Raw genomic sequence first — 23387 nt, forward strand, 5'->3', positions numbered from 1 at the left:
TCATTTAAGCCAATAAGAACCAAGTTCCAATAGAAAGATGAAGGAATTTAGCCAAAATTACTTTTTTTTTTTTTTTTTTGCTCAAAAACCACGTTTGTTTTATACCAACTTGTTGTTGCTTAGGTAGCTTAGTTCCAGAGATTAGAAAGGAAATGAACACAAAGAAGGTGGACAGAAAATGCTCAGCAGCTTCAGACATGCTTGTCCAAGATTGCCCTCTTACCAAAATTAATTTCTTTTTTCTTACAGATTTGTATTAGAATTCCCAATAATTACCATTGCCACCATGAATTTTTTTTAAATGTTAGTCAAGAAAGTCGATGTTATAAGATGGAGTCTTACAAGAGCATGAAGAAAATGACCACTTCAAATAAGGATGGAGCTTCTCTAACTTCTTTCGCTAGTTTGGTTGCCACTGTTTAAGTTTAGAAAGTAGGGCGGCCAAGAATTGCTGGTGCTGGTCGTGCTTGCACAATGACACCCAATGAGGACAAAAATCTTACTAGCAGTCAACTTGCCTAGTCCCAACACTGAGCTGTCTCCATCTGGAGGAAAGGATCCATTTTTCTACCCATACAAAAGTGCCATATGGGTTAGCAGAAGCCACCCTCAGGAAAGAAGGAAGCATCAATAAATTGGCAGTTCTCATCAAAAGTTTGATTTAGTCTCCACAGTTTAGATCAAGAAGCACCACTGTAACAGTTGTTTACATAATTTGCATATGTGGTAGCATTTCACTTCAAATTTAATGGTGCTTTCCACCTCTACTCCAGGTTCTTGTTAACCTTCCCATGCATTTGATGTTCTTGATTTGAGGTTGTTTTGCTTGGTTTTGTGTTTGCTTTTATTTTGTCCTAACGAGAATAGAAAGAGCTGTGCTACAGGGGTCAGAGAATTCACTTTTCTACCTAGTAGTTGGCTGAACATTGCCATGTTGGTTACTTTCTCAGAACTCCCACTCTCTTTAGCTTTGACTTGTGCCTAATGATAACCTGCTTCACAAGGGTGTTTAATGGTTAGTGCCTGGATTGGAAATAAGTGCCAAAAAGTGGTGGTCATTATCTGATTATCCATGTGCTACGTAGAAGTAGTCAAGATAACACGGGTACATCTTCACCCAGCCTGGCTTAGAACTGCTGTTACTCCAGATCTCTGACAAGACAGGTTTACTCCAGGGACAAGTAATGGATTATGGATTCAAAATGGGGAAGTTGTGAGGGGATGCAAGGGCCCAGTCTTCTGGGTGCCTGACTCCACACCACCTATGGTTTATATTTTTTGGATATTTTTATATCCCAGATATATTTATATTTTAAACTTTTCTTTGGTTGAAATCTAATTCATCATGACACTATTTTATTAATATACCATGTGATGTATAATTTTATATTAATTTTACATATAATATGTATTTAGATTAATTTTTACATATAATTTATATATAGTTTGTATTTAGATTTTATGTTAATTTTACATATAATATGTATTTAGATTATACATTAAAATAAGTATCTACATTGTCTCCTTCAAGTCTTTCCCTCAAACATACCTTCTCAGTCTATCACTCAGAATAAAATCCACTTTCCTCATATCACATCTTCTCCTCCTTTCCTACTTTATTTCTACATCTCCTCATTATTTATTACCCTTTAACATGCTACTTACTTGTTATTTTGTTCACCCCCAACACCAGAATATATGCCCTATGAGAACAAAGATTCTGTTCTTTGTTTTAATAGGCTTTTCCCAGCACCTAAAATTTAGTAGGAGGTCAATTTGAAAAAGGAAGTTATATTATTATTGCTTTTCTGCCCTAATTTCCAGGATCTGAGAGCTTATTTTACATAAATTTGTCAATAAAATGCTTTTTCTTTTGGTAGTTAAGATACAACTCCACACATGGAAGCTCTAATTAGCATACTCAAAAATTCCACTTGGCCCATCATTTATTAAAACCAGAGTAATTTCCCAATTGTCCAGAGCAATACATTTTCCCTTGGGATAAGAGGTCTGAAGGTTGCTTTTGTCAATTTCATTGAAAGAAATAAAATTTAAAAGTATGTCTTCCATCTGTGATTTTCTTCCCACAGTATTAGAGACTTCTAAGATTGTAATGTCAATCTAAGATATTGCCTAATAGATAGTAATTAAAGACTTCAATCTTGACACAAACAATGCAGAGATATTGCTCTGAAAGGGTAAAGAAAAAATGAAATCCATCTGCTCTGAATCTCTCAATGTGAAAATACTTGTTTATAAATTGTGAAGTCCATATATATGTGTGTGTGTGAATGTATGCTGCTTTTTCAGTAATGGTTATTTCAAGCGAGTGAAGAGCTTTACTTTTGTCGTCTATGCATAACATTTGTATGAAAATAATGAGACTTTTTGGTGACTTAATTGATCCACTGAATTTTCAGATGCTAGTTATATAGCTAAGGCAGATGAGGTGACAAATATTTTTTAAAAAAATTTTTTAAGTAATGTAATGGAAACACAAATAAATTACAGTATGTTTGTGTAAAGGAATCATTTAACAAGACAACATACAGATATGTGTGGGTTGAGGGGGAAGATGGGAAGCTTTCTTATAGGGAAATATAAAATGGTACATAATTCAAGATCACAGACAGCTTAATCACATAAATATAAATAGAGACTACTCATTTTATTTGTTGCCTTCTTGCTTTTATATTTTATCCTGTAACTTTATTTTGTTTAACAAACAGTGATTTTTCTTTCTCTCTCCTTGAGTCACTATTTTTCATTCCTGAGTTTTGGCGGAGGGGTAGGAGGGCTGGGAAGAGGCTTAAAACATCAGTAAGAAAATACGAAGGACTGAGCTATCTTCGTCTGCAGGTTGTAACCTGTGTTTATTGTTTTTTGAGGGGTTAAAATACAACTGCTGTGGCATCCAGAAAAAGGAAAGCATACTGGCTGATTCTTGTGTGTAAGAAGCATTTCAGCCTAAGCTTAGTGAACTTCCTGGAATGCTCCCCTCGGCTGATGGAAGCTGAGCTTGTGTTGTAAGCAGTGCATATTATTGTATAAAATTTACTGCAAAGGGGAGTGATATGAATAGAGAATGTATACAGTAGCTTACTGTGTGCTAGCAGGTCTTTTCTGGGCTCCTAAATGTTAACTGGATAGTAATGTAAGTTATTACACTCATTAAATTAGGCCACAAACAAGTCAACAGTGATTCAGCAAAATGGCTTTGTTTGTATAGTGCAAGGAAGTCTGATAGATATCCAGTCACACATTTATGGCTAAATGGATGAAGATTTTAACATTACAGCCTAATAAAAACCCCATACTGTGTGATTAAATAAGAGGGAAAGCAGTAAAAAAGAGAACGCGTAATGACGGTAACATGTAGGTCAGTTACAATTTAATTGTCATTGCACTTCATTGCTAACATATCAATTCTCTGCTGCTTAGCTGAGCAGAAAACAACAACTTAACATGTACACTGGGCCCACTGACGAGTCGTCAAACCCCCACTTCCATCACCTGCTTTTGACTACTTCCTTAACAACCACATGAAGTCTTCCTGCTTTAATAGGATAATCTCGCTGAAAGCTCCTGCTGACTATTTCTTCCCATGCTCAATGCATCAATGATCAGTAAATTTACTTCACACTCTACATAGATGCTAAAATTAGATTGTTTGCATTACAACTTTCAATACTTCTGCAACAAGAAACACCTGCCTGCAGATTTATATTGTTTTGTTTAATGGTTTAAAATAAAGATAGCCTCACAGTGGTGATACCTTGATGTACTATATCGGAGGCGCACAATGGCTGATCATTTTTCTTACTTATCCAATTTGTACTGTATTTCTTGCCATATAAGGTATAGCTTCATTATCATTAATTGCAGCTTTATAAAAACCGAGGAAGTATTTATTCTTGCCAACTTTGCTGCAATTTTACTTATTCAGTGCAACTAAGAAAGGGAGGGGGGGTAAAAAAGCACTGTATATTTAACTTTTGTTTCCCCCTGAATCTGGATAATTCACACAGATCTCAAAGGGGCTTTGGCACCTTTTTAAAATGTTAGCTCTAAAGAATTGTCTGTCTAGCACACTTATGCTGATCTATAGTAAAGACTTAACCGAGTACATAACTGAACTATTAATTCAGGTGCCTAAGGTGACATTTTTTATCCAGCTTAGCGTAGTCTATTCCATATAGAATAGAGTACAGCTCCTGGTAGGAAAAAAATGATCCAGCAGAAGGTAGATAACTTTATTAGAATGATTAGAAACATCCACAGTTTTTTTTTTCTTTTTTCAAATCTTATTTTAATACAGATTTCTGGGAATCAGGCCCATAGATTCCAAATGTCGCTAGTGTACACTACTGGCAGATTTCTTTTCTTTTGCACCTTACCTACCTAGATAGGATTATTTGTCATCTAAGGGCAGGAATAAGGGCCTGGTGTTCAAGATCACGAACAAGCAAAGCAAAAACCCCACGAAAAAGTTCTACTTCTACATTGATGTGTATAGGCAACCGCTAAGCAGTGAGTTAGTGGGTATGCCTTGAATATTTAGGAAGGGTCTTGTGGTTACTTCTAAGACTGAGTTTGCGAATCCCCACTCTGATTTAAGAATCGGAGATGGATAGGTACAAATCCAAGGCTGTAATCATTAAGAAAACATTTATAATAACCGCCTTCCTTGTATTCATTTCTTTCTCCTTTATTCACTATGGAATAGGAACTCCTTTCTCTGAGTTCAACCAGGGAGAAGACCAAAGTAGTACAGTACTTTTGGTTTCCATGGTGCTACTTATAAAGATTATGCAAAGTGCTTAATGAATAAGTAACTCTTCTCAACACTTTGCAGATGAGACACTTAAGAGATTTGGACAAAAATAACAATATGAATAAAAAGTTAGCTGTGGTGCTCCAAATGCCTGATTTTCTGCATATTCCCAGTCTACTCAGTTGTACCAAAAGAGTGACTTATCTTCTGTTGGTATTATTCTTTGACATCTTTCTGATAATCAGTACGGGCCAAGTAGGTCCCTCTGGAATGGTCAGCTTTCTTACCATCTTGGATAATAATGTCTAGTGGAATTGATGATACTCATTCCCATCTAGGAAATGAGTACTGGTGATAAGGAGAAATGGCTTAACATACTGCAGATATTCCAACAACTGAGGTAGAGAGCTGAGGAAGAAGACCTATCATCTCAGAACTATCCAAACAGATTTTTTATTGGTAAGGGTTTTCATCCTTTTAACTCATTTGTTGAGTGTTCGCATACATTTCTCTCTGTCCCTGTTAGAAATAAATTGTAGGTAAAAGACTCACTTTCCCAAGTAACATATATTATTCAAGGGGGATAAATGCATTGATTATTCCATAAAAATGAACCTTGTAGATTTACAAGTGCCTGGCTAGCTAAATATAGAAATGTGATAAATCCAAATTCACAACAATGGATTTAACCACATTATCATCCAAATCACCCATTTAACCATATTTTAACCTATCTGAAAGTAGCTGGAAGAAGGGTTGGAAGATACAATTTTCAGGTGTTTTTAGAAATTTTTGAATCACAGTTCCTACTTGTCTAATTTTTAAACCTTGACCAAAAATGCCATGTTCTTTTATCCTTGAATCAAAGAGAACTTGGCAGATTTCCTAATGACAAACTCTATTCAGTGACTTGAAGCATTGATTCATCACCCAAAATATTAACTATTTCGATTTTTTTATGTTACTGAGCTGCTTTAAATGTTAAGGCCAATCAATGTTCTCTGGGACCATTTTAGATTTGTCTCTCTCAAAGCAGCAGAAGACCAGGCATGGAATGAGGGAGAGAGAGCCCCACCATACCTCTTGTGTGTGTGCACATGTGTGTGCGTGCATGCGTGCACGGGGTGCACGCACGTGTGTGTGTGTGTGTGTGTGTGTGTGTGTGTGTGTGAGAGAGAGACACTGATGTAATGCTCGATTTGGTAGGATGGACTTCTACTTTCTCCAGCATCTGCCTTTTATAAGCTTATCTGAGACCCTGACACAATTTTTGGAAGCTCATTAGACTTAAGAGTGATTGCAAATGAAAGAGGATGCATGGTTACTCACTGACATTCATGCCTGCTTTTTAAATATCGTGCTGTATTGTTGCAGATCTTGATTTCACACTCAGATGCTTAACCCCACATTAATATGTGTCTCCTTCCCCAAGATGAACGCAATTGCCTTCCATGCCTGGTATTATCATTCCCTGCCAACAATACAGATTGCAGGAAATTGGGGGGGGGGCAAACAACAATATCTCCAAACTTTAACTGTGATTTTTCAATTTACTCTTTAATGCAGTACCTGTTTTTGCATGCCTACTATGTACAACCCTGTATCAACCAAGCACCATGTAGATTCTTCTTGTGAGTTGGGTTCTCAAATGAAATGGCAGAGATTTTCATCTCCCTAGGGTCATGCCAAAAGTCTATTTCTTTTTATCTTTCCTATTAAATTATGTTTACCTGAATATATCAGGTTCATTTCACCTAGGCAGGATGTCCCATTAAGCATGACAAGTAGAAGGTTGCAAGATTAATGCCCTTCTTGAGCTTGAATTAGTGTGTCAGCATCTTTCCAGACCTGGGACCAGAGTATATGGGAAGTATTCCATAATGGACCTTAGCCTCTAACTGAACTGCTCTAATATTATTTCTATAACAAGACTACTTTTAAAGAGCCTCATTATTGGCTTCATTAGATATGTTACTTGCATCAGTGGCTGTAGTTATGCGTATAATATAGGAGAGGTTAACATAGCCTATTTTTTATGTATTATATGGCATACAGCTTGAAGTAGCCAAAAGGTTTATGGCGATGTAATTGGTAGTTAGTGTGAAATTTGTAAGACAAATAGACAATATCTAGGGTAACCCCTCTAATCCTCTTCTTCCAGTTTTTTACAGCCACCAAAGGGCCTCATTAAAACAGCAGTCAGCACCTTAGTGAAAAGATACAGTGCTTAGAGTGCCCAAATGTGACAGAAAATCTGCATTTTGTAAATCTGACACCTTTGATAGATTATACAGTGTGAAGCCATTTCTTCTAAGCGTTATGATAATGCTTAAGGTTCTCTTCTGAATCCAACTTTGCTACATTCACTGGCTATAACAATGTGGAAAAGAGCCGATTGAATAAAATGAAGCTTAGAAGGTAGAGAGGAACCTTTTTCTATGGCACAAAGCTCTTTGCAAGCAGAGGGGCTGGAAAGCAGCCGTTGGCATTTCCAAGGACCACTTAAGCTTGGGGGTAACGTTCCTTTAATATGAAGATACTGTTTATGACTCCGCCAGCATCTGTGTCTGTGGAGGTGAAACAACCTGTGGGCTTCTAGGGTGGAGGAATAGTAGCTTTATATGCTACTGGGGAAGGATTATTGGCTTTTCATCTATTTTTACAGATTAATGTTTTACAACTGTACCCAGGCTAAGGGAATTAATGAAAACCTCACTGTTCATTTCACAGAAGAGACTTTTGAAATCTGAGACTTCAGGTGCGGAGGTTCGATGCAAATGATGTAAAATGAGGCAGCTCCAGTTTAGTTCTAGGTGGCTGCCACAGCAGAGCAGGCCCCAGGAAAGTGGCACCGCGAGTTTTGGCAGCGTTACTGCAGGTATCCTAGGCCAAGATTGCTTCCCTCCAAACTCTCCCTGTACCTTGCCCCACGCCAGTGTTTGGCCTGGCCCCTCCGATCAATCAAAGTCTAGTCCCCGAATCCCCATTTGGGAAGATTCGCAAGGACAACTGACAACAAAGATGGAGCCTAAACTGGAAAAAATCTGTAGAAGAAATCATTTAAAAAATGGTACTATGTGTAGATTTATATTTTCACTGTAGCAATAGGGGAAGAAGGTATAGGACAAAACTTAAATGTGATTATTCTCTGTTTTGGTCCAAGATTAGAGAATGTTTACTAATTATGTTAGGAACAAAATGGAAGGATGACCTCTCATGAGTCCTTTGTTTCTGCATATGATTGAACATTGTCCCTGTGTATGTATTTCCAGCAATTCCAGGAAAGGGAGAAAAGCCCATTCTTTACTCTCCCAAGCTTCCTGTCTCTCTGGTCAAATGATCCTAAAATGAATTTATGTTTGTAGACCCTTCTAAAAAGATAGACCATTTTGACCTATATGCTTTATACATATTATGACAAGTATAAACTGCTTAATAAAGTAGCAGCATATATTTATTAAAAGCTAAAAGTAGAGAGGATGATTAAAAAAGCGTCTTGGGTTATTTATGTTTTTACTCCATAGCATGACAATAGAGTGTTATAGGTAAGCAGCTATCATTCAAATGAAGGAAACGTATCTGACCATTGTTCATGTTTTAGAATTGAAAGTCTTCGAGGACAGATTGATAATCAGATTTAAACATGCCAAGGTAATCACCTCGCTTTCCCCTTAAATACACCTGGCCATACATGCCTACTGAAATTCCCTTTTCAGTATTTTATATGTACTCATTTGGAATCTATTTATTAAAACAGTTTTTTTTTTCCCCCACTGTGATAAAAGAAACCAGTTTTCATTTAAACGATTCCATTTAGGTATTTGCAATTATTAATAATACAGCATACAAAAGGAAATATTTCAATGACAGGAACCTTGAAACGAATCCTTGAGAATTTGGAATGGATATTGCTTTCTCTTACAATAGTCTAGGGCCAGTCTCTACTTTTGTTGAATGTGGTAGTTTTGTTTTGTTTTGGGTTTTTTTGTTGTTTTGTTTTGTTTCTTTTTTGAGGGTCAGAGCTATTAAATTTTAGTGGGTTGCTACAGGGAGTGGCAGGCCTCTTGGCTGAGAAATCTACTTGAAATTACTCTTTGGGAGGAGAAAAAAGGAGAAAATTGCCTCATCAGACCCATCTTTCAACCAACAAATCCTGTGACTCTCACTGTTCTTAATTGTTAACCCCTACCATCTGTGTCATGCGATGTGGCAGGAACTCTCCCTTCAAATAAAGATCCATGTTACCTCATCAGGATGTACTTGTTAAAAGTGATAATGGTTCACAATCCGTACTTAGCCATATGAAATACAATATCCTCTCTTAAAATGGGGAGGTTCGGGGGCTAAATTAATACCTTGGTACATAAGTCATTACATTATCTGAAAACCTTTGATTCGAGTGGAAAATATCTGTGAGATGCTTTTGTTATCCAAAGAGTTCGGAATGCAGTATTTATTTAATTTGGGTAGAGAAGTTATTGTGTGATGTCTACTGCTAACTGTTGAGTGTCATTTAGCTTTTTAAAAAAACCTGCCTCTGCGTATGTAGTACTGACACTTGAAAATGTATTTAAGGAAATTATATACTTTCTCATCAAATACATTTAAAAAAAATCTAATATATGTGGCATTAGGTGAGTGGGAATAGACTTAAAAACAAAAAACAAAACAAAACAAAACAAAAAAAAACCCCACAACCTTTTACAGTGAATTCTCTTACTGCAGTGGCTTTCCTGCCCTGAAAAATGAACTTAAAGGGACATTGTAAATAGGATGTGTGGGTTTAAAATTCAGTGGATTATTCACATCTGTTAGGTGAGAATTAAAGAGAGCTGAATAATGTATTCTTATGTTTTAGAGCTATCACTGCCAAAGGCTACTGACTAGTAAGTATCAACATCTGTGTTACTTCTTCTTTAGATTTCCTGATTCAATGTGTCTAAACATTTCATTTACTACTGGAATTTTTTTTAAAGTTGTTTTAAGCCTCTGTTTGAGGCACTATTCCACTGAAAGATATTATTAGCAAATATTAGTTAAGGGATTATATGTACAATTAGCCCTAAATAACATTAACCGAATGTTGTGATTCGTATTATTGAAAGAACGTCAGATGCCTGAAACGGTAAATAATGGAATAAAAATAAATAAAGGTACCTGTATTTTGACAGTGATATTCCACCTCTGGTTTTCCCATGCGCAAGCGTAAACACGCGTGCACACACACACTCTCTCTCTCTCTCTCTCTCTCTCTCACGCACAATCATTCAAATGCCTTTTCTTTCTCTGACAAAAATATTCATTAAAAACATTTCACTGTGCTGCCTTTTAATATAGCACGGGCATTCAACCTGCGCAGGAAGCTTCCTGGAACCGCACAAATACTGTGTAATTATCTGGTGGCTCCCTGCTGGCTGCTGCATATTCCAAGCACAAAGTGAGCAGCGCATTTCTAGAGCCTGACTCCTGTCTTCATTGTCCCTGCTTGGAATATGAAGCCTCACTTCATTATAGTAGACCTGATCAAACTTGATAGATTTAGCCATTATTCTTGACTGTGTCAACTTTCCACAGTCCCCCCCCCCCTTGGGCTCTTTTGTTTTGCCACCCAGGGAATGCAGAATATTCTAGTCTAGGTTTGTCTCTTTCTCGACTCTTCTTCTCTTTCTCCCCTCCCTCCCTCCCTCCCTCCGGGCTCTCTCAGTCCCCCTCCTTCTCCCTCCACCCCATTTCTTTCACCATCTCGCCCCCTCTCCCTCTCCCTTCTCCCACCCAAACAAACCAAGGATTCAACAAATAATGTTCCTTCCACATCATGTGATTCAAGGAAAATAAGGCTTGCAATTTTTCTCTCAATTGTCCTCTTTGGTTTTGATTTTTCAGTTACTATAAAAGAATTCTGCAGCAATGTTGACACACAAGGCAGAAATGCTTTGAAAATCCTTTTCTGTTTCCTGTTAGTAGCACAGTAACTTTTGCTCTATGATGTTGTTGTGGTGATGGCTGGGTTTTTTTTTTTTTTTTTTTTTTTTTTCCCTTTTGGTCTGTTTTATGACAACTTTCAAGAAGCACTTCAGAGTTCATATTTTCAAGGATCATCCACATCAGTGTATCTTCTCAAATTTTATAAACGTTGCAGTGCATTTTCTTTACAAAAGGCATTAGATCATTCTCTAGGCAAATACAGATGTTGATACAACTGGTTTAGCATAACAGATTGCTTTGTAGTTTTCGAGAGTTGCTATGCAACAATAGGGAATTATATGCTACTTCTCACAACATTTTAAAGTATCAAGAAAATAATGCAAGCTATATTACCATAATTAGGATCACACTGATCCTTCACACTGTCATGGAACAGGTTAATCAATATGTAAGGTATTTGTTACTGACCTTAAAACACTTACAAGGTCAGTTTATCATTACCCTAGCTAATGAACATTTTGTGGTAAGATTTTATTCTCGGGGTTTTAATTTTTTTTCTATAGTGTACATATCCCTTCGGTGGACCCCAAGCACCGTTTAAAAGCAGAAAATAATGGTTAATGTTAAGGTCTGCTTATTAAGTGCGAATTATTAATCCAGTAAAAACTTAAGGAGCTTGGAAAGTCCTCTACTCTCCAGAGTCTCTTCATACCCCAAAGGACTCCCACCCTCTCTCTATTATGTTTATTTTTTTAAAGCAAAAGCCAGGCTCCCAATATGATGGCTTTCAACAAGTTTGCTCACAGGAGCCTTATTGTAGCATCTGGGAGTTTTTCTGACACAGAAAGAAGGTAAGGTGCTAGTGTGGCTTGAATTTAATATTATCCTTCTTAAATTAAAAATAAAATAATTATTTTTTTAGAGTGGCATTTTCAGTCACACCAAAAGCTTCGCGGCATCTTAAAATGTAAATTGCCGTGAAGCAACACAAAGGAGAAAGGGAAGATTTTGAAGGCAATCGCACTGATCACTTAATTCAGTGGCTGCATATCCACTTGGCATAAGGTAATTAGAGTGCCACATTGCTGTAAAGACAGAAAGCTTAGGGTCCCATTCTGCCTCACCCAGACGATAATACATGATTAGAAGTCAGTGACAGATCACAACTGCTGAATGACCCACCAAGGTCTTATCAAGGGCAAATCGCATAATTAGCATGCACTTCGCCGGCAGAGGAGCGCGGTGCTATTGTTCCCGCACAATCAAATTAGCCCCGCCAATGAGGTCAGTGTTCTGTGACCTTAGAGACATTTCATGTGTTATTCCCCCCTCCTTGTCACACACAGGCACACACACACACGTGCAACGTGCACACATAAATACACACTTAAACCGAACCTAAGTTCTATGGACACTAAAAACGTGTTTTATAGAGACATTTCTGAAGTACACTCCATTGACTCTTTAGTTCACCATGTATGGAATGAGGAATGAGGAAACCAGCTAATGTAGTCTGACCCTGGGGGACACATATGTAATGGAGCTACTTTGACATAAATTCAAGAATCTGGTGAGGCCTGGATCTCACATTATTTGCTCTTAATACCTCTGGAGCATCCCACGTGTACTAATGAAGGCTTAATTCAAGCTTCAGGTCTCTTCATCCTTCTAGTGATCAGAATGACCCAGCTGATGTGTCCCCTCGGCCTCCACCCCATCCCCGTTTTCCTCAAGCATTGTCCATTTCTAGAACGTGAAATTTCTCTCAGAAAGGACAATGTTTTGGGAATGACTGTGGTCTCTCATAGCTCCAGACTATTCTTAGAGCCAAGGCATCGCCCCACTGTGCCACCAACTGTCCACCGAGTGCCTCTCACAGGGTCTGGTGCTGTCCTTGCTGGGTGACATGTCTGTCTGCAATGCTGGCATCTTCTTTTCATTTTCAGCAACTTGGGGATCTGGGCAGAGCCCTTCGGTGAAATAACTCGAATGACCAGCTGGGAGGCTGTTTTCATTTTCTAGCCTGAAAGTCACGTTCCCATTTGTTCTACACACTTGATCACGTGTTCGGTGCACATGAGAGGTTGGTTGACACTCAGCCGGAGCGGCACCGTATGTTACCTCTGGCTCGTGTTTTCCGTCTTTAAGCTGTTCTCTCTCAGAACCGGGAACCGTCACTCACGCTTCTGGACCCCGTTCCACCGACATTACCTGCTACTGAACTCTCCACTGATCCTTTTAAAGAAACTGTCTACACCGTATCATATTAAAGCTGAGTTTGGAGTCCTTTAATGAGGATAATGAAGATACTTCATTCTATTTAGAGCTGAATAGTTTCAAGTTTTTATTCTCCAAATCTTGCCCAAACATGACTCACAATTTACTACTATTAAGATAAAACTCACATGAGCTGAGATTTCATGACATTTTCAGAAACATCTATTCCAAATTTTAGTGCTAATGAGAAGTCTAGGGAATATTGATTTGTGTAAGAGGGAGGGGCTCTGGCTTGAGGCTATTGTTGGGGGCTGGGGGCTGCATGAGGTGTGGAAAGCTTTGGCGGTATGGTGCAATCAAGAAGCAATGGACTGAATATGAGATGACTTGGGTCTAGTCCTGGCTTTGAACTTGGCTAAGGCTCTCTTCATTCTTGGCCTTGATGTCTTTATCTGCAAAATGACTAGATTTGGCAAGAGGCTGTCTGTGGACCCTCCTAGCAATAGCATTTTGTATTTCTAAAACCTGTGTGAAAGCTTTGCCCCGGTCCATTTGGTTACAGGTACTAATCAACTGCAGACCTTAATGTTTGTATGTTATACCTCTGAACACTGTAGCTGATAGTAATGTTGCAGACAGGGGACCGAGACCTTGGAATTCTAACACATGCAAGCAATAGAGGGGTACAATTGTATCTATTGTTTACAAGACTTCCTCCCTCTCCCACTTTCCATGCATACACCTTCTATACTTAAACACTAAGGAAGGGGAGAAGCCAATGAAAGCACAACTGATTTATGTTTAAATAATATGTTCCCAAAGTGTCACCGAGCAGGCAAGTTCATCTTTGAGCCAATTAAATAATTCTAGCTCCAACTTGGCCTCTTCTGTAATTTTTCTGTTTGGTGATGCTTGCATTTTAATGGCGATGCATTTTTACAATTGTACCATGGTGCTCTTGTGCTTCCAAACATGTTTTCTTGGGTAAATAAAGGATTTTGATTGACTTCTGTTTTCTAAAGCTGAACTACATGGACGTTTTAAGAGAAGGAGATTTAGATTAGGGTTTAGTAGTACAAGAACTTATTTCTAAAGTGTATTTCACTTATTATTAAATGTCTTGGTCATTTGTGCTAAATGCATGGATGAAACTTTTTTCTTGCACGGCACAAGGATAATTTCTAAAGGTGTTGATTGTGCAAACACAGGGACATTTCCCCTCAATGAGAATTAATACTGTCTGTCTGTAGAATGCTGGCAGTATTCAGCGTGCCACAAAACTTCCTGAAAACATTATATTTATAATGATTGTGATAAGCTGTTCCATCCTCCTGGTATTTAGCCTTCATGGTAACTTCTTTTTGATGAAAAAATATAGAGAATTATGCACAAAGGAGCAGTTTTTATATTTGTAATGGAAATATTAAAAAGGGACCCATTTTTACAAATTGTCTATCTAATAGAGATTTTACAGCATCTGTAAAATATAGAGACTGCATCTTGCAGCACTGTGTCTGCTGTAAGGGTGTGTGCCAATTTGCATAAAGTGTATATTTTCATATGTGTGCTCCGTGTCCATTATATACATCACATATAAATATAAATCATGGTACCCAGAGTCTCAGGGGGTCCCCCCCACCTTAGTCATTCAGTGCACACCATGAAAGTCCCCTAACAAACAGGATTAAAATTCACTCCTTTCAACCATCCCAGGCATTTATTCCTTCCTTTTCATTGAGCTACATTTGTCTGATTTAACAAGATAAGATTTGAGTGCTGATGCAGCCCGTTGTTAATGTAGCAGCCGCATCCACCATACCATCGACACTCGGCATCAGAGGAATGCATAAATCAGGTATTCAAAAAAAATTAGATATGCAGCACACCAGTTTTATAGTCCCAGCCTCAGAAATTGAAATGGCCCAGATTAATGTATTATATCTTACACACTGTCCGAGTGAATCAACTTTAATATATTGAACAGATTCGCAGAACAAGACTTTGTTATCTAAGGAGCACTCGGAAGAAGGAATTGACCTGAGGATTTGATTTGGTTCAGGTAGTTCATGTTGTACAGCAGCATTTGAATAGTTTCACATAAAAATAAAATTTGTATTAGAAATATTTCACATCATTTCTGGGCTCATCTGCACGGCAGCTATGCAGAGGGCCAATATTATAGAAACAATGTCCGGCCAAGATATGATTTTAACCTTTGCTTCTGACATGGCAAAACAATATAATTGTAATTTTAATGCAAGCTGCTGTTTCTCAGCAAGGCAGCTTGTACAGGCTGACTTTAACTAGTTTGGATTTTGACTGGAAATGAAATGCCCATTGAATTGCTCATACAATAGAAGCACCACAATTTGTAGCATTCCATTCCCAGAGGCTCAGTCGGGGCTGAAGCTGTTCTGTGAAGAAGCTGCTTTTTATACTGTTGGATGCCATTCCAGGGAAGGACCAGCTTGGAAGCAGCGCAAGGTTGTGAGGACAGTAGCTCTTTTCCTTGCCAGGCTGGGAGAGCCATGATGAGGAGATAGTTTCGGGATTTGAAACCAGAGATGATATGTTCCCCCCACCCCCCACCCCACTGCCCCATCTGCCTGGAAGGGGGGGGGGGCAGAGGGAAGACAAGCAAAACCTGAAGTCTGGGGAGAAATAGTCTGTCTTTGGCAAAGTGTTTCATTCTTCCGTGACGTTCTCTTTTCTGTTTCACATTCTAGAGAGCCCTGTTTGTGCAACCTTGGGGCCTATAAGGTTGTGCTCTCTTTACAGTGTTGGAGCCTGAACTTCTCCTACCTTATGCTTCTCAACTGTGTCAGCTATGTGATCCAGGGGAGATTGTAAACACCCCTCCTACTCAGAGGTGGGGTCTACCTGTTTAATGCATTTGGTAGAACAAATGCCCTCAGTAGCGATGATGATTTTATCATTGAACCCTGAAAATCTCCATATCCCTAAAGTGTTTGGAATAAGAGAAATCAGCCAAGAAGAGTTATTAAATGTAAAGACAGCAAATAGATGTACAGCAGGTCAAACACTCGTTCCTGTGATATGCAGGTGCAAGGTAAACAAGAGGTCAAAAAAGAGAGCACACTTCTTTCCAGGAAGACACTCCGGCCTTTTTTGGCATTTATTTTATTTATTTAGGCCATTATGTTGCCTATTTACCCAATTAATCTTGCCTCTTAAGCAGGCCTTTGGTTTATTCTGGTTTTGCCGAGATTGAAGGTCTACATGATCTGCCCAGAGCAACGACTAGGAATCTTCCTTTGGTATACACAGTCACCTTCATGGATAGATGGCTAATACCTGTTTTCCTGGACTTGGTGAAGCCATATGTGAACATGTCTGAAGTCAGAAATCCAGCTAGGTTCTCCCAACTTTTACTAATTCTCTTTTCATCTGCCTAATTCTTACTGACTCTTCGGATGTCCACATGGGTATTTTCCACTGGGAACCCAAACCTCAGCCCTCTGTTATTACCTCCCTTACCGACTGGATCTGGGCTGCTACCCCGCTACTGCTTGTGTCCTGCATTCCCCTTTATCACACGTTTAGCTGCTATCTGGCAACTGCTGATGTCAATGTCTTTCTCCCAAGAGGACACAAAGCTCTGTAAGATTGTCTTTTTCATCGCTATATGTCTCATTCTTAGCACGGTGCCTGGCATGTAATAAATTTTCATTAACTATCAGCAGAATGTACTTTTTCATTCATTCAGTGTTTTTGAGTGCCTACTATGTGTCAGCACTGCTCTAAGCTCCAGGAACACAGCAGCGAACATAGCAAAGCCGCTGATCTCACAGCGCTTTGAATTCTAAGGTGGGAGATAGACATTCGCAAACCAAAAAATATGAAATGGGCCCTATGAAATTTGGCCATGTGAGATCTATAGAAATGGCAATTTCATGTGGTCCAGCCTAATGCCTAGTATGCCACGGTGGAGATAATGAGCACATCAGTGCAGTAATGGTGTTTGACAACATCATCTGAGCCATGTTTCAGTCTGAAAGGCTCCTGCTTCAGCTTATTATACTTTAACATGAAAATTCTCCAAAAACCATCCGGCAAAATCGGGCCCCATTAGCCACATGGAATGTGATAGTTGCTCCAACGGTTACTGAAACCACAATCCCCGTGTCCTCTTCCGTGTGTGTTACTCCACGGTGTTTACGTGGCCATCCCAGGCCTTGCTTCTCTGCTCAGGGGTCCGCGCATATTCTCAGAGCCCTGCAGGCTGGCATTTACCAAGGTCCACTGTGGCCTGCTCTCTGGGTCTGTGGCCAACAGGATTCTCATTGTGCCACAGCAGCTCATTTTCCTAAAAAGCCCCAGCCCCTCACTCTGGTTCTAATAAACTGCCAGTGCTACACTGGGAAGAGTAATTTGGGGGCGGTGAGCCAGGGGAAATGAGACCAGGCACTCTGCTCTCTGTCGTCCTCTCCTGAGCTGACGAGTATCATCGTCTGTAATTGTACCACAAGCGGCAAAGGTGACTCCTTCCCCGCTGACCCTCACCCTCTCAAAGGCGGTTTGGGGGCCCCTCACCTGTGTGTGCGGAGTGGCCATCAGATAGTTCCTGAGTCCAGGACACTGAGGGGCCATGCTTCTCTCCAGCAGGCACATTTGGCGCATTATTTCTCACAGCATGTTCTTGTTGTAATATCCAGCTTTGACAGCGCACATTCTCTGAGTGTGTATGGGAAAGTGTCAAAAAAAAGTGCTAACATTTCTACTAGTTGGGATCATTAATTTTCTCAAGGAATTACTAAATAAAATGACGTTTTAAAAAAGCCCTCCTACGCTGTCATTTCTAAAGTTTTATTTTTAAATGTTGTGTGCCCTTAACTGCTTTATTCCCCTTGCACTTAGCTTGTTTTTCCAGATGAAAGTTCATAGCTTTTTTTATATGATAGATATGATAAATATTTTGGTGTATTTTTAAAAATTATATAGCAAACAGTGCTGTTTGCTACCTTTTGCTGGAATTAGAAAGGACTCTAGAAAAGAATAGGAAATCCAAATCAAAGTAAAAAGAAGCTGTTAAACGGGGGAATATGGTGGATTTTATCCCTCTAAGACCCTAGGGTTTTGATCGCTCCTTAACTCAAGCTTGACTGAAGGCCAGGGGCATATGTCTTATTTGGACCATCTCTTCAGCAGCTAGTTCTGTGTGCACTGACAAGGCTGGAATGGCATTTGTGGAAAAATCATTCCAGCTACCATGTTCATTTAGCACAAGCCTCGTGTCAGATCTAACTGGACCGTGCATTACTGCATTATAGAGATTGTCTTCCCATTTTACATGTAGGCAAACTGAAGCCCAGAGAGCCCAAGTTTACGCAGCCAGCAAGTGACAGAGCTAAGACCCAAATCTAGGTCTCTACCTCTGAAACCCCATGCCCTCTCCACTCTGTTACTTAACTTTTGAAGTGGCCGTTTCTCAAAATATGTTAGACGGATCCAAACGTTCAGCAAAAGGAATGCATTTGTGATCAGGAAATGGTTGAGATACTCATTCATATTAAAATGAGGTCTGTTATGTATCTGCCCCAGGCTTGTTTTGGAAATCATGGGGATCTTTTTTTTTTTTTCTTTCTTTCTCTTTCTTCTCTTATTCTTCTTTCTTTCTCTCTCTCTCTCTTTCTCTCTCTGCATTCTTTCCTAAAAACTTGAACCTTTTTGAGGGTTCTTATCCTTGATCCCATGTCTCCTGACATCAAGTCACCCTACCCGGTAAATTGTACACTTCCTCCTGCCCTCATCCTAACAGACAACTTGGAGATCTACAAATGTCTCCTGGCATTCCTATCTCACTCTTGTCATTGAGATAAAAACAAAGTGGCTCCAACCCCCATGACCCCAAGGTTTCTGGAGACCTGAAAGGGAGCAGGAAATGCTGTGCTTTCCCGGGCACCTCTAACTCTGAATTCTTGCTTTCTCTGAACTCCCTCTGCAACACTCAACTGCACTTACGAGCACTGTTTTCGTTCCCTCAAGCACCACAAAAAATGAGTTACTGCACATAATATGCATTTATTGATGGTTTCCAATAGTAAAGAGGGATTACAGCATGGAACAGAAAACAACTTTAAATTGACTGTGTGATTTCTCTGTTCTTATAGGACCTTAAACGTCCTATTGCAAGACATGTCCACCTGGCCTTCCTTAGGACTCAGCCTTGGGCCATAAAGTGGGGTTTGTTCTTCCTACTGTAATCCTTTCACTGCCTCTCTTCTCCCCTTCAGATTTTCAACCTCCCCCCTTGCTTGTTCCCCTAGTCCCTGAGGAGTGTTGAAAATTCCCGTAAAGCTGTTCTGCTGAGTGACTGAGCACCCCTTCTTCCAGGTCTCTCCCTTGCGTGGATACCTGCTTTCCCATAAAAAAAAGGTCCAGTAAATGGCTATGTTAAACAAAGAACCATCTACCAATGGGATGATTTTAAGCTTTCCCAGAGAGGAGAAAGTCATCTTATTTTTGTAAATAACATTTTGTTCCTCCTGCTGACGTGTTATGCCCACTGGTCTGAACTGGGTTTGACCACGTGCCAGAGTTCAGCTAGTTGCATGCCCTCCCCTTTCTCTGCTTCCCTCACACACTTGGTTGGTAGTTTCTACACTTGAGAAACCAGACTTAAAAAGATACATGCACCCCTATGTTTATCATTATTTACAATAACCAAGATATGGTAGCAACCCAAGTGTCCATTGAGAGATGAATGGATAAAGATGTGATACACACACATACACACACAGACACGGATATTTTGCAGCCATAAAATAGGATGCGATCTTGCCATTTGAGACAACATGGGTGGACCTAGAGGGTGTTATCCTCAGTGAAATAAATCAGATTGAGAATGACAAATGCCTCACGATTTCACTGATATGTACAATCTAAAAAACGAAACAAATGAATAAACAAAAAACAAAAAGCAGACTCCGACCTACAAATACAGAGAACAAACTGATGGTCGCCAGAGTGGGGGATGGGCAAATGGGAGAAGGGGAGTGGGAGCCAGAGCTTCCGGTATGGAATGAGTAAGTCATGGGGATAAAAGGTGCAGCGTAGGGAATACAGTCAGTGGTTTTATAACAGCGTTATATGGTGACAGATGGCGGCCACACTGGTGCTGAGCACAGCATGACATATAGATTGGTTGAATCACTATCTTATGTACCTGAAACCAATGTAACATTGTGTATCATCTATACTCAAATAAAAAAAGAAAGAAACCAGGTCTGGGGATCCTTGAAATGATGACTCCCTCTCAGGACAAAGCTAGTTTTTGAATCAAAGTGCTAGGCCTCTGTCTTGATGTTCTCAGCTACCGTGTGATAACAAATGCCACAGACACACAAGTCTAAGTTATCTCTTTCCATTCACACCTAAATCTGCTATGTTTCCGGGAGGAATTTTTCCCCATCCACTTGTAAATATGCCATCCACAGGGCCTTCACTAATCTGAAAGACAACTATAAGATGAAGCCTATCTGTCTATTAATCATGTCAATGACTACCACATAGTAAGCATTTTCTACCTGCCTAGTGCCATGTCTAATAAAGCTTATATTATTTAAGCTTTTACAGGTGAAAAAACTGAAGAGTTCCACGAGTTGCCCAGGGTTATAGAAATAGGAGGCAGGATTAGAACTTGAGCCTTTTTGTCTCTAAAGTACAAGTTCTTAACCATTCTGCATACCTCTCTACACAGGTCTTCACATATACTCTGAGCCAGTGGGCTCCCTGGCTTTAGGTCATTAAGGGAAAGTCTAGAGTACATTAAAGCCAATTAAAGGGAAAGAAAGGTGCCACAGATTCTAGCATTCTCCTTGACCGGAGCTAAATTTATCTTTGACTTAATTATTTGCTCCTGGGACAGCCTCTTATATTCACTTGATAATTTCATCGGAACATCTGATAACAATCTATTGCTTATTCATTTCCCTTTTGTATCTCTGGCCATTTCTTACAGCATGTCTTAGAGCCTGGAGATCACCAGATGAGTCCATTTTTTCTAACGTATATCAAACCAACGTTTGGGTCATGTCTAAAACAACCAGTGGTGGGAGTTTAGAGTAGATTTTATGGTGCTTCTCAAGGAGGACGTTGACGATGATTAGGTACTCTCTCTGTTGCTTATCTTACACACTCAGAATGTTTGAGGTGTACTTACCTGAACAGCATGGGTCTCTTATGTGCCTTCTTTAAAAATGGTGTTCTGCTGGCAGGAAGCCTTCTGAGGCCCTGGTGCATGGTGCTGGAGAACCACATTTGAGGGTGAGCAGCTGCTTGCAGGCTCCCATAGGACTTCCTGCTCCTGGGTTTGCAGGTACTGTGAGATGACACCAAGGACACTCAAAGTCCTTTTTTCCCTTAATATCTCTAAAAAAGAAGGTACAAGAATCTAAAAGGGACTGAGAAACTCTTGGCGGCATTCTCGGAATCAGTCTAAATGCCAACAATCTGGGGAAAAAAAAAAAAGTTTAAGTGGAAAACTCAATCCATCGAATGCTATAACATTCAACATCTAGATATTTTTAATGTCAGTAGTGAATGAACAAGGCCATAGTACTTGCTTGGCCAGTGGCTCACATGGCATGGTGTGACCTACACATTCTGGAGATTTTTTTTTTTTTTTTTTTCCCTTTGAGATGATATACAGATTACCTTAAGCCAGGAGTGTGGTGATGAAAGCGACCTTGAAAATTATCGAGTCCCAGTACTTCTTTACTGGGTCAGTGCCTGGGAGGCTATGACTTGGGCAGTCTTAGTCACACTGCTAATTCCAGAGGCAGCATTGAAACAAAGTTCTCCTGCTTCCAGCTGAGTCTTCCTGTGGTGACGTCATGCTGCATTTCCTCTTTTGAGGGGAAGCGAGGGTGGGTGACTGGAATATTCTACCTCTGATACTTCTTACACTGTTCTCTTTCCAAATAGATACACCGCTAAGCCTGCATAGGTAGGCCTTACGGTACAGGCTGTTAAATCATCATAATCATCAAACATGGGGCGTGAATACGCTGTATGTGCAAACGCCCTGACTAGGTGCAGGAGAAGATGTCAAGACTTTAAGATGCCAGCCCGTAGATTACTCTGTGGTCATGCCATGGAGAAGAATCATTATGCAAACCTCATATTTTAGAGAACGTAACGCAGCCTAAAGAAAATCAGGCCTTGAGTCAAATAGATCTTGAATGCGTTCAGCCTTCCCTGAAAACCAACTTTTTCATGAGAAGGTGTGTATAAAGGAATACTGAAAATACTTGAGAAATGCAAATAAATCTGTTTTCTTAGCATAGCTAAGAGAAGTAAGCACGTGTGAATGGGAGGGAGAGGCGGACATACAGTCTAAAGTACGGGTCACACCAGTTGTAACTTTAATAGGGAAAGATGGATGTTTGAAGCTCTTGGCCTAGAGTTGTGATGAAAGGATATGTGGGAGGAGGAATACAGGAAAGGTCAGTAAATAAGAGGATATGAAGAAACTCATTAAAGGAAGACAAGGCTAATTTTATTAATGTGGTCATTTGTTAAAGAAAACCCTCAAGGTTTCATATTTTAGAAACGTCGCTCCCAACGATGTCCTCGTACTATAAAGACAGACATGAATTTTCTTCTCTAATGAAAAAACATAATCAGGTATTTGTTACTATTTTAAAGTCCCAGCTTTTTATTATATGCCATCCATTTTGCAAAATGTACTTCGAAAAAAGGTGAAAGCATTCAGGACCCTGCCCCTGTCACATGCCCTTGCCATGCCAGGAAGAGTGAGAGTTCTTGGGGCCTCCGTGAGTCCCCAAGACCACTGCTCTTGTGATTTTTCTTCCTTGAGAAGAACGCCTCCACCCGCTGGCTCTCCCACCAGCAGCGCTGCCGCCACCACGCACCAGCATAAAGCACAGATTGCTGCCCAGCTCCTTGGAGAGGGGCCAGTGCATTTGTCAGGAATTGAAAAGTTTTGGAGCCAGTTCGAGGACTTTCTGGTACACAAAGCGTTGGCTGGAAATGTGGTAAGTATTAAATGGGATGTTAATTTTCATGAATATTTTCCCCATGGTTGTAGCTTGTGGTCATTGAGCAATTTAGCAATCACCATGTGGTCTGTTGGACACACAGCCTGGGTGAAGTTCAAGAAATTAGCAGCCAGTCAGTGGGGAGAAGGCCAGAGCTCAGATTCATTCAAATTCATGTGTGTTCTTTCTCTCTCCCTTTCTTTCTTTCTCTCTCTTTCTTTCTCTCTCCCTCCCTTTCTTTCTTTTCTTTCTTTCTGTCTGTCTGTCTTTCTGTCTGTCTGTCTTTCTTTCTTTTCCTCCTCCCTCCCTTCCATCCATCCTTCCATCCATCCTTCCTTCCTTCCCTTCCTTTTCTCCCACCCACCTCAGGGGATGGCTGCTTCTTTATTAAATCCTTATGGGCAACCATGAGTCTGAGATCTCTTTGTACGTTCCATGTTGATGTGCCT

Source organism: Mustela erminea, chromosome 7, assembly GCF_009829155.1.
Source record: "Mustela erminea isolate mMusErm1 chromosome 7, mMusErm1.Pri, whole genome shotgun sequence".
Taxonomy (NCBI): Eukaryota; Metazoa; Chordata; class Mammalia; order Carnivora; family Mustelidae; genus Mustela; species Mustela erminea.